Consider the following 10,657-nt stretch of genomic DNA (forward strand, 5'->3'; position numbering starts at 1 on the left):
ATAGAAATAAAAAAAAAGAATAAAAGGAAGAGAAATTATCAATTAAACTAGCATATCCCTTTTCATTGACAACATACACACACACACACACACACACACACACACACACACACACACACTGATTGACTGACACTGATACTTCTTGACCACATAAAAAAATAAGACATATACATTATAATTTACAGTCCACACACACAAAGATACAAACATCCAGACCTTCCCCTTTCAAGACCTTTCATAACAAAGCAAATACAACTCAACACACACGTAACGATGATTGGCGGAGGGACAACCAATCAGACAACCGCAGCATCTTCCAACGAACAAGTCATCGCCTCTGCAAATCTCTCACAGTTAAAACCAACAAAGTTAAAACGCCTCAAACAAATTATTACAACCGTGACTCAGAACCATTATAAACATTCACATAACATGAACCCATTAATCAGGCTTAACAATACACCGCCTTTGAGGGAGAAACATTAATCCAAACATTCTTGCTCATTATGTTAATTACTCAGGAGATGGAAGAGGGGGGGAGGACTCGGTTGGTTGGCTGGTTCGGAGCTAGAGAGGGTCGGTTTGTGTAGGTGGTGGGATTTAAGTGAAGGGTTCGTGAAGGTTACAAGTAAACTAGTGAAGGCTGAGTTAGAAAGGAAGGTCGGTTAGTGAGGGTCGTGTCAGTGTGGGCTATGGGTTGGTGATGGCATGGTTTGAAAATGGAGTGGAGTTGGTGAGAATTGGATTATTGAGGACAGTGGGACTAGTGATGGTAAGGTACGAGAATAGTGTGGACTGGTGAGGGTTGTGGGCTAGTGAGGGCTGGGTTAGTGGGGAGTGTGGCAGGATGATGATGATGGCAGGATTAAAGAATGGTGACGATTGGTGATAGCACGGTTAGTGAGGACAGTGGATGACTAGGGCAGAGTTTAAGAATGGAATAGAATTAGTGGAGACAAGGTGCGTGAAGATAATGGAATGATGGGAGCAGATTTTCTTTTAACACGGTCAACCATACTGTATGATGATAATTCATACCGTACACTTCATTAAACTCAAAAAATTAACTGAAATGTAGGCAAAAGTTCGTATTAGTATGGATAAGATATAAAATTTAGGCAAGCTGGTAAGGACAACGTTCGTGAAGATGGTGAAGATAAGATCGCAAAGACTGGCGAGAGTTAAGACTGGGTTAGTGAGAGAGGAGTTACAAGATGGAGTACAGGTTGATCAGCGCAGTGCTCATGAAGGCAGCGCATTGGTAGGGAAAAGATTCGTGGACATGACAGTTGGGTTGGTGAGGGAAAAGTTCCAGCATGTTAGAGTCAGTGGGTTTGTGAAAAGTACATTGGTGACTGCAGGTTTCCAGAAAGGAATGGGATGGGAATGGGATGGTGAGGATACGAGGCACGAAGGGTTACAGTGGGTTAGTGAGAGTAGCATTTAGCAAGCCAACGAATGAGTGAGTTAGTTTAGTTAGGTTACATTAGAGGCAATGGACGGTTGAAGGAAGATGAACGAAGGTTGTGATGGAAGGAGTGAAGGGGACAAGTGTTTGGAAGATGCCACGATTAAGGGGTAAGTAATGGGTTTATGTTTGTTTAGGTTAGACAGAGGTTACGTCACGCTGGAGGGAGTGAAGGGAAGGAATCTAATGTGGAGGGAGTGAAGGGAAGGAAGGTCATGGTGAACGGAGTGAAGGGAAGGAAGGTTATGGAGGAGGGAGTGAAGGGAAAAAGTGGATTGGAAGAGGCCGCAATTAAAGGATAAGAAATGGGTTTATGTTTGTTTATTTCAACAATAATGGGAGATTACGAGGAGATTGTTTTATGATCCTTCTGCTGCTTAATGGTCTGTCTTTGTGTCTGCCTGCCTACCTGTCACCATGTCTGTTTGTTTGTCGTTTGTCTGTCTAAATCTGTGTGTGTGTGTGTGTGTGTGTGTGTGTGTGTGTGTGTGTGTGTGTGTGTGTGTGTGTGTGTGTGTGTGTGTGTGTGTGTGTGTGTGTGTGTGTGTGTGTGCGCGCGCGTGTGTTCGCTTTCCACGGGTGAAAATTAATCAAAAGCTGACGTTTAGTACTAATTATTTCTTTCCAGCTTAATTACATTACCAAATTACGAGAGAGAGAGAGAGAGAGAGAGAGAGAGAGAGAGAGAGAGAGAGAGAGAGAGAGAGAGAGAGAGAGAGAGAGAGAGACTGTACAGCAATGCGCGGTGCCTTTCTTTTTAAAGTTATCCTGAAAATAGAAATTTACAATTCTTTAGAGACACAAGTAATTAAACTGAAATGACACCAACATGATTACATCTACACTGTGTTCTGTTAAACCTTCTTTTTGTCGCAGCAAATTAATCATGATAATTAATCCCTTTGAGTGTGTGTGTGTGTGTGTGTGTGTGTGTGTGTGTGTGTGTGTGTGTGTGTGTGTGTTTATGTGTGCTGGCGCGCGCTCCCTGAATTAAGTACAGGTCATACGCGGAAGATAAATGGATTCTAATTTCATTATTTTCCCCACTACCTGTGTCCCTTCTTTGTTACGTCGTTGTATTAATCGCCGGGTGTGCTCCAGTTCTTGTTTCGCTCTCCCTCCCGTCCCTTCCTTCCCTCCTGCAGCTTCGCCTGTCATCTATATTTTTCTCTGTTATAAATTCCTCTCGCTCATTTTCCGTCATGTCCTCCACACGCGGACATTTTTCGAACTAGATTTTATTTATTTTTTTACATTTCATGAATTTGTCTACTGCTTCACATTTCGTAGTTTTACCTTATTTCTCTCTCTCTCTCTCTCTCTCTCTCTCTCTCTCTCTCTCTCTCTCTCTCTCTCTCTCTCTCTCTCTCTCTCTCTCTCTCTCTCTCTCTCTACTTACCCTAAACGGTTTACGTGTTTTTGTCCAATTTGGATGTTTTCGGTCTAGATATACATTCTCTCTCTCTCTCTCTCTCTCTCTCTCTTCCCTTTCCTTTCCCTCCTCTGCACTAACGCCAACTCCTTCTCCTTAAGTCATGAACATAACTCTTTCCCCTTTCCCTTATCTCTTACATACATTGCCTCATCCACGCCGACCCTTGACCTCCTGAGCCAGCGGTGGGTGGCCAGAGGAAGCCAGACGGGACCAGAGGGAGGCGAAGGGAGAGGGAGGCTGGATAAAAGATGGAGGCCTGACAAGGGGTGGCATCAAGGGAGGGAAGGCAGGTCATATCACACGAGAGAGTTTGCTAGGTCAGAGTTCAAAGGGTTTATGGAGTCGCTCTCTCTCTCTCTCTCTCTCTCTCTCTCTCTCTCTCTCTCTCTCTCTCTCTCTCTCTCTCTCTCTCTCTGGGGTTTTGAAAAATGTATATGGAGAGGGAAGGACACAAGGAGCAAGAGAAGGGAAAAAGAGTGAGGGATAAGAAAGAGAAGAAAGAGCAGCGGTGTGAAGAAATGTCAAGAGAGGAGAGAGAAAGGGGGAAAAAGTTGGATTTGAAAAAGGTGAAAGAAAAGAAGAAAGGAAAGGAATGCGAGGTAAGGATTCGAGAAATATTGGAGGATGAGACAAACTGAGACTGGAGAGAGAGAGAGAGAGAGAGAGAGAGAGAGAGAGAGAGAGAGAGAGAGAGAGAGAGAGAGAGAGAGAGAGAGAGAGAGAGAGAGAGAGAGAGAGAGAGAGAGAGAGAGAGCAATATATCATCTCAAAAGACAAAACTTAAGACAAGAGACGGACAGACAGACAAAACAAAGACATATAAAGTATAAAGTTAACAGGATTAAAATAAAAAAAAACAAGATGGTAAAAACAGACAGACAGAAAGACAGACAGACAGACAAACAGACAGACAGACAGACAGACAGAAAGCCAATTCCCCCTTCCAAAGCAGACGCAAATGCAAACACTCACCAACAAAATCATTTGAAAACAGGAACAAAGGAATTGAGAGAGAGAGAGAGAGAGAGAGAGAGAGAGAGAGAGAGAGAGAGAGAGAGAGAGAGAGAGAGAGAGAGAGAGAGAGAGAGAGAGAGAGAGAGAGAGAGAGAGAGAGAGAGAGAGAGAGAGAGAGAGAGAGAGAGAGAGAGAGAGAGAGAGAGAGAGAGAGAGAGAGAACGAATTAACAACAATTCAAACAACGAACGCACACACACACACACACACACACACACACACACACACACACACACACACAGCCTGACAATTCAGATTTTCCAGTGAACACAGCACCACTAACATTTCCACTACAATAAGTACCATTACTACTAACAAAAAAAGTACTACCACACCAACTACTACTGTTACTACTACCACACCAACTACTACTACTACTACTACTACTACTACTACTACTACTACTACTACTACTACTACCATTATTATATTTACGTAACAGCACTGCGCACTCCAAGACTGGTCTCCTCACCGACCTGACGTCTACATCAGCTTATAAATTATTAGACGAGATTCAATTTCTCGGCTCCGGGGAAGAGAACACCCGGGAGGAGGGGAAACTGAAGAAGGGGAAAGAAAATGGGCGAAAGCTGGAGATGAAAGGAATGACACGGAGGGACGTGAAGGAGAAGGAGGAGGAGAAAGAGGAGGAGGAGGTTGCGAAGGAGGAAAACAGTAGAAGTGGCAAGGGACCTGAGTGTGACGAGAAGAGGAAAAATAAAAGGATTGGAGGGAAGATACAGGGAAGTGAAGGGAAAGTGAGAAGTAAGGGAAGGGAAAGGAGAAGAAGGGGAATGTATGGCAAGAGAAATGGAGATATAGGGAATGAAAAAAAAAAAAATTAAATAGACAGAAAGACGAAACAGAACAATGGAACTAAAAAAAAAAATAAGTAAGAGAGGAAAATGAAAAGCGAGACACGCATGGAAATTGAATTTGAGGAGAAGGGAAGAGAAGGGAGAGGATGGGAAATTCAAGACCAGAAAAGCAACTGTAGGAGATTAAAAGATAGCAACGGGGACAGAGGGAAACTGAAATAAAGGAAAGAAAAAGAAGAGAAAATGGAAAGAAGGAAGGCGAGGCGAAAGTGAAGAATGATGAATGGAATTATAAGACTTATAAAAAGGAAACAAAAAACAAAAGAATGAGTAGAGCAAACAAAGAACGAAAGAAAATGGAACAGAGAGAACAAAAGAAAAAAAAGAGAAAAAGAAAGAGGAGAAGGCGGAAGTAAAGAATACTAAATGGAATTAAAAGGATTATTAACCTAAAAAATAACATGGAAAAGAAGAAAACAAAACTAATTCAAACATAATCATTTATCATCAATTCCAAGAAGCATCGGGAGCTTTAATCCTTTCAACAGTAAGCTATTTCTTTTCCCATAAACACCTACAACTTTTTAGACGATTACTTTTGTGCTAAAGTCTCTTATATAACTCTCTAGCATTAAAAAAAAAAACTTACCTCCTCGTTTCTCCCTTTTTTACTTAATTATTTTTTTTTCTATGTCCATGAAACCTATACTTTACATTGCTCTGACTGCTTAGAATGGACGAGGAGTAGCAGTAAAAGGTTAAGCACTCTGCGTCTCTTTAATCTTTACGACGCTCGAGTAAGTAAACTGTTTTGGCAGCAAGCTATCAGTTCTATTACACTGCCTTCCCTTCAATGCAAACAACTCGCCTCTGCAACGATGAGAATATTAAAAACCTTTCCTTCCATTACACGTTAAAATAGTCAATCTGAACGTATATCATAATGAGCTTCTCTTTACTTGCACGCAAAAACACCAGACCTGTATTTTGAAAAGCTGTTCTCTTACAAGGATTTCAAACGAAACAATTATAACTAGTTGGGTTCTCATAGGTGCTTTTATTTCTCAGTTAATGATAGAAAATTGTTGAGATATCAGTTGAATCATGAAAATACCCTTGAAAACTTACCTCAATAACTTTCACAAGAGCTTGATAATTAAGAGTAGCTGAGATAAGACGCACAGGTGTTTGACAATGAGTTCACTGTGTGTGTGTGTGTGTGTGTGTGTGTGTGTGTGTGTGTGTGTGTGTGTGTGTGTGTGTGTGTGTGTGTGTGTGTGTGTGAACGAGAGAGAGAGAGAGAGAGAGAGAGAGAGAGAGAGAGAGAGAGAGAGAGAGAGAGAGAGAGAGAGAGAGAGAGAGAGAGAGAGAGAGGGCAATATGCATTCGAGACGGTGGTCATCTCCGGGGCTTGGCTGGCTCACAAGATGGCCAAGTTTGTTTGTAAACATGGATGACGTCACACATACCTGCCGGCGCCTGCTCGCCGCGCAACGGCGCCTGACGTACCTGCGGAAGGAGCAGAGGTGTGAGTATGCATGAGAGAGAGAGAGAGAGAGAGAGAGAGAGAGAGAGAGAGAGAGAGAGAGAGAGAGAGAGAGAGAGAGAGAGAGAGGATAAAATAAAGGGAAAGAAAAGACAGACAAGCATATATGAAACATTTAAGAAACACATTTAAGACACACAAATTAACACACACACACACACACACACACACACACACACACACACACACACACACACGCTATCACACTATTACATCTACGCAAACTCCAATCATGAAAACCCCTCATGACAATAAGACGTGTTTCGCATCACCGCATCTGACTTCACATCATCATCATCATCGTCATCATAACGAGCTTTTATATCCCGGACAACAATTTTCCACCAATCAGAGTCATTATCGTTTTTACAGCACGCTGAAATGAATAAGCAGATAAATAAATGAGAGAGTAAGACAGCAATTATGTTGGGAATAGTTAATTGACTTTGTGGTTGAATAAAAAGCTTCGTGTGACCTTGGGGTGTCTGTCAGTGAAAGAAGGATGAAAGAAGAGGATAACAGAAAAAAATAAAAGTAAGAAACAAATACACACTCTTTATTTTGTCCTTTTATAGCAGAAACAATTAGCAGTTTTTTTTTTTTTTTTCTTTGAATTCGTTTTTGTCCTTTGGTTCTGCTGCTCTTGTACATGAACACACACACACACACACACACACACACACACACACACACACACACACACACACACACACACACACCACACGCACATTAGATTTTTTTTAGATTCTTATTGACCGCAAAAATACAAAGACTAAATAGAACATAATGAGTATAAATTATGTAACGACCTACATAAAGTCATGAGAACAACATTAACAATACTAGATGATTTCATAGAACAGAAAATAAATAACGAAACACACTTGCAAAAGGAAAAGATAATAGTATAATAAAGACACACACACACACACACACACACACACACACACACACACACACACACACACACACACACACACACACACACACACACTAATTACACCCCAAGAAAAACACTCCCAATTGGACAGTAATGGAAAAATATCAAGAGAACCACCCTAATGAACCCTTGGGATAAAGTACACCAGTCTCGTGCTGAACACAAGACAAGGGGAGGGGTAGAGGGAACTAATTGGCCCTCCACTTGGCGGCACACACAGACACTTAGCCGCGCCCCACCTGGGAACGCAAGCTGACCGCCTCACTACGAACGCTTGGACAGGTATAAGAGACTGGTTCACTTCCACCTCCTCCTATTTAGTAGTATTAGAATTTTGCTGTTTTTTTTTATTTTGCAGGTTTTTATTTTTCTTTCTTTCTTTCTTCTTTTTTTCTTGTTCTCTATTTTCTGTACCAGTTTATTTTATTTTTCATTTCTTTTTCTTTCTTTTTATTCATTCTCTGTTTCTTCCACACATTTTCATTCTCTACTTCCTCTACTTGTTTTTGTTTTTTTCTTGTTTATTATTTAGTTTACAGGGATTTTTTTTCGTTTTCTGTTTTCTTTATTCATTTATCTGTTTCCTCCACTCCTTCTCGTTCTCTACTTCATCTACTTTTTTTTTTTTTTTTTTTTGCAGTTCTGATTTATTTATTAATTTAGATTCTTGTTTCCTGTTTTCTTTGCGCATTCTCGCTCTCTCTTTCCTCTATTTATTCTCATTCTCTCTTTCCTCTACTCGTTCTCGTTCTCTCTTTCCTCTGTTTATTCTCGTTCTTTCTTTCCTCTACTCGTTCTCTCTTTCTCCTTCTCTCTTCCCTCTACTCATTATCGTTCTCTCTTTCCTCTATCCATTCTCGTTCTCTTTCCTCTATTCATTATTGTTTTCTGTTTTCTCTATCTATTCCCGTTCTCTTTCCTCTATTCATTCACGTTTCTGTTTTCTCTATTAATTTCTTGGTTCACTTCCATCTCCCGCTGACAAATTATTATTATAATCTTGTTTGCTCCTCATTTGTCCAACGTTTGATTGAATTTTTATCCTCTTTCTTCACTTCTATTCATCATACCCCCATCTTTGTATTTTTCCCTCCTATCCCTTCCTTACTTCCTTCTTTAACGTTTACCCTCTCCTCTTCCTCTACATCTTCGCTACCGCATTCCTTTTACCTTTAAGTCACCAATCGCGCGGAAGACAGGTAAGGTGCAAGTGTCGCTGTCCACCCCTCACCTCAAAACGCCACAGATCGCCAGCAGTAGGGGATTTCCGCGTCACTTCTCCACTCAGTGAGCTCTTCACTTGACGCACAGACCAAACACAGCAGGCAAATGAACACGGTGAATTTGTCTCTTGGTCTCTCTCTCTTTGTCTGTGTCTGTCCGTTTGTGTTTATTTGTGTTTCTCTCTCTCTCTCTCTCTCTCTCTCTCTCTCTCTCTCTCTCTCTCTCTCTCTCTCTCTCTCTCTCTCTCTCTCTCTCTCTCTCTCTCTCTCTCTCTAATTCTTTAACCCGTATTCTCTCGTTACCCTCTCTACAAAAGCCTCTGTGTGGAAATCTGGCTTTGTATAACCTGATAACTTTTACCTTTCACAGGAATCTTTCCACATGTGTATTTTTTACATATATCTCTCTACATGTACAATTTTCCATAGCGTTTCATCCATTATGCATAAAATGGCTATAAAATGTTAAGATACGGAGAGTATTTGCATAACAGCTTTGTAATGACTGCTATTACTATTATTATCTTTACTGTTATCATTTTCGTCATTGTTACTATCGCTAATGCTTTCAACATAGGAGGAATACATTATAAACGCTTCCTTGGGTCTTAGTCACGCTCAAACTCACCCTCATCCGTCATGATTGGCTGCATAAAACACGATAATTACTCTTGACTACGTGAATGAGCTGTTTGGCTGGTCATGATACATTCACTAAAGAAATAAACTTAATTGTTCGTGTGAAATTATTCTCTCTCTCTCTCTCTCTCTCTCTCTCTCTCTCTCTCTCTCTCTCTCTCTCTCTCTCTCTCTCTCTCTCTCTCTCTCTCTCTCTCTCTCTCTCTCTCTCTTTTGACTGTTCACAAGAGATTCAGTAAAAGTATTTGATTGCTCGTGCGAATTCTCTCTCTCTCTCTCTCTCTCTCTCTCTCTCTCTCTCTCTCTCTCTCTCTCTCTCTCTCTCTCTCTCTCTCTCTCTCTCTCTCTCACTGTATGGAAATTTTAAATGTCCTTAATTGTTCTCTTTAATTATCCTCATAAATAAGTCTTTCCCTTCATGTTCTTTTTTTTTTTTCTTTCTCCCCTTTCCCTCCCTTCATTATAAGCCATTTGTATATTCCTTTTTATCCCATTGTATGTCTGTATAACTGTGTGTGTGTGTGTGTGTGTGTGTGTGTGTGTGTGTGTGTGTGTGTGTGTGTGTGTGTGTGTGTGTGTGTGTGTGGTATGGATGGTCCTGTCCTTGTATCTTGCATTTTTTCCCATTCCTTACTTTTCTTACATTGGACATCGTTCGCATTTCTCTCTCTCTCTCTCTCTCTCTCTCTCTCTCTCTCTCTCTCTCTCTCTCTCTCTCTCTCTCTCTCTCTCTCTCTCTCTCTCTCTCATTTTTCTTTTCTTTATTGCTTCGTTTCATTCTCTTCTATATTACGTTTCAGTTATATTTTTCTCTCTTCTTTCTTTACTTCTTTTATTCCCTCGTTTCCTCCTCTTCTTTATTACATTCGACATTTTCTCTTTCTTTTTCTTCCCTTCTTTTTCCTTTATTTCATCGTTTTCTTCAGTTTCTTATTACTTTTCCATTTCACTGCTATCTTCCTTCTTTATTCCTTCACTTTCTTGTTTCCGCTCTTCCAAAAATGCTTCCTTTTCACTCTTTTCTTCCTCTTTTTTCTGTTCTTCCTCATCTCTTTTTCTTTTCTATCCCTCAATCCTCCTTCACTTTCCTTTCTTCATTCCTTAACTTCCTTTTCTTTCTCCTTTATTTTCTATTCCTTTTCTCTCTGTCTTCCTCTTCGTTGTTCCTTCCTCTATTCCTATCCTATTCCTATCGTTACCTTTCAATCCTAAAACCATCTTCACTTTCCTTACTTATTCCTTCAACTTCTCCTCTTTCTCTTTCTTATTCTATCTCTTCCTGTCTTACACTCTTCTGGCTCTCTCACTCGCAGGAACCCAACACGACGCCTTCCTCTTATCTAACACGTAAAGTCACAAGCTCTATAACCGCCTTATCTATATCACACGGGCGGGAGGAACACAGCAGGAGGACACCAGGGCCAGCGGGAAAGGGAGAGGGAATCAATGGTCGTCTAACGTAATAGGGTTTGTTTATAGGAACATGCTTTCTATCTCAACCTCAACCCAACCTCAGTCCTCTGCCTCTGTTGTCCTTGTTTCCTGCCTGCTTGCTTGTTTCTCCGCTTCTCTGC

This window comes from Scylla paramamosain, chromosome 5, assembly GCF_035594125.1.
Source record: "Scylla paramamosain isolate STU-SP2022 chromosome 5, ASM3559412v1, whole genome shotgun sequence".
NCBI classification, from domain to species: Eukaryota; Metazoa; Arthropoda; class Malacostraca; order Decapoda; family Portunidae; genus Scylla; species Scylla paramamosain.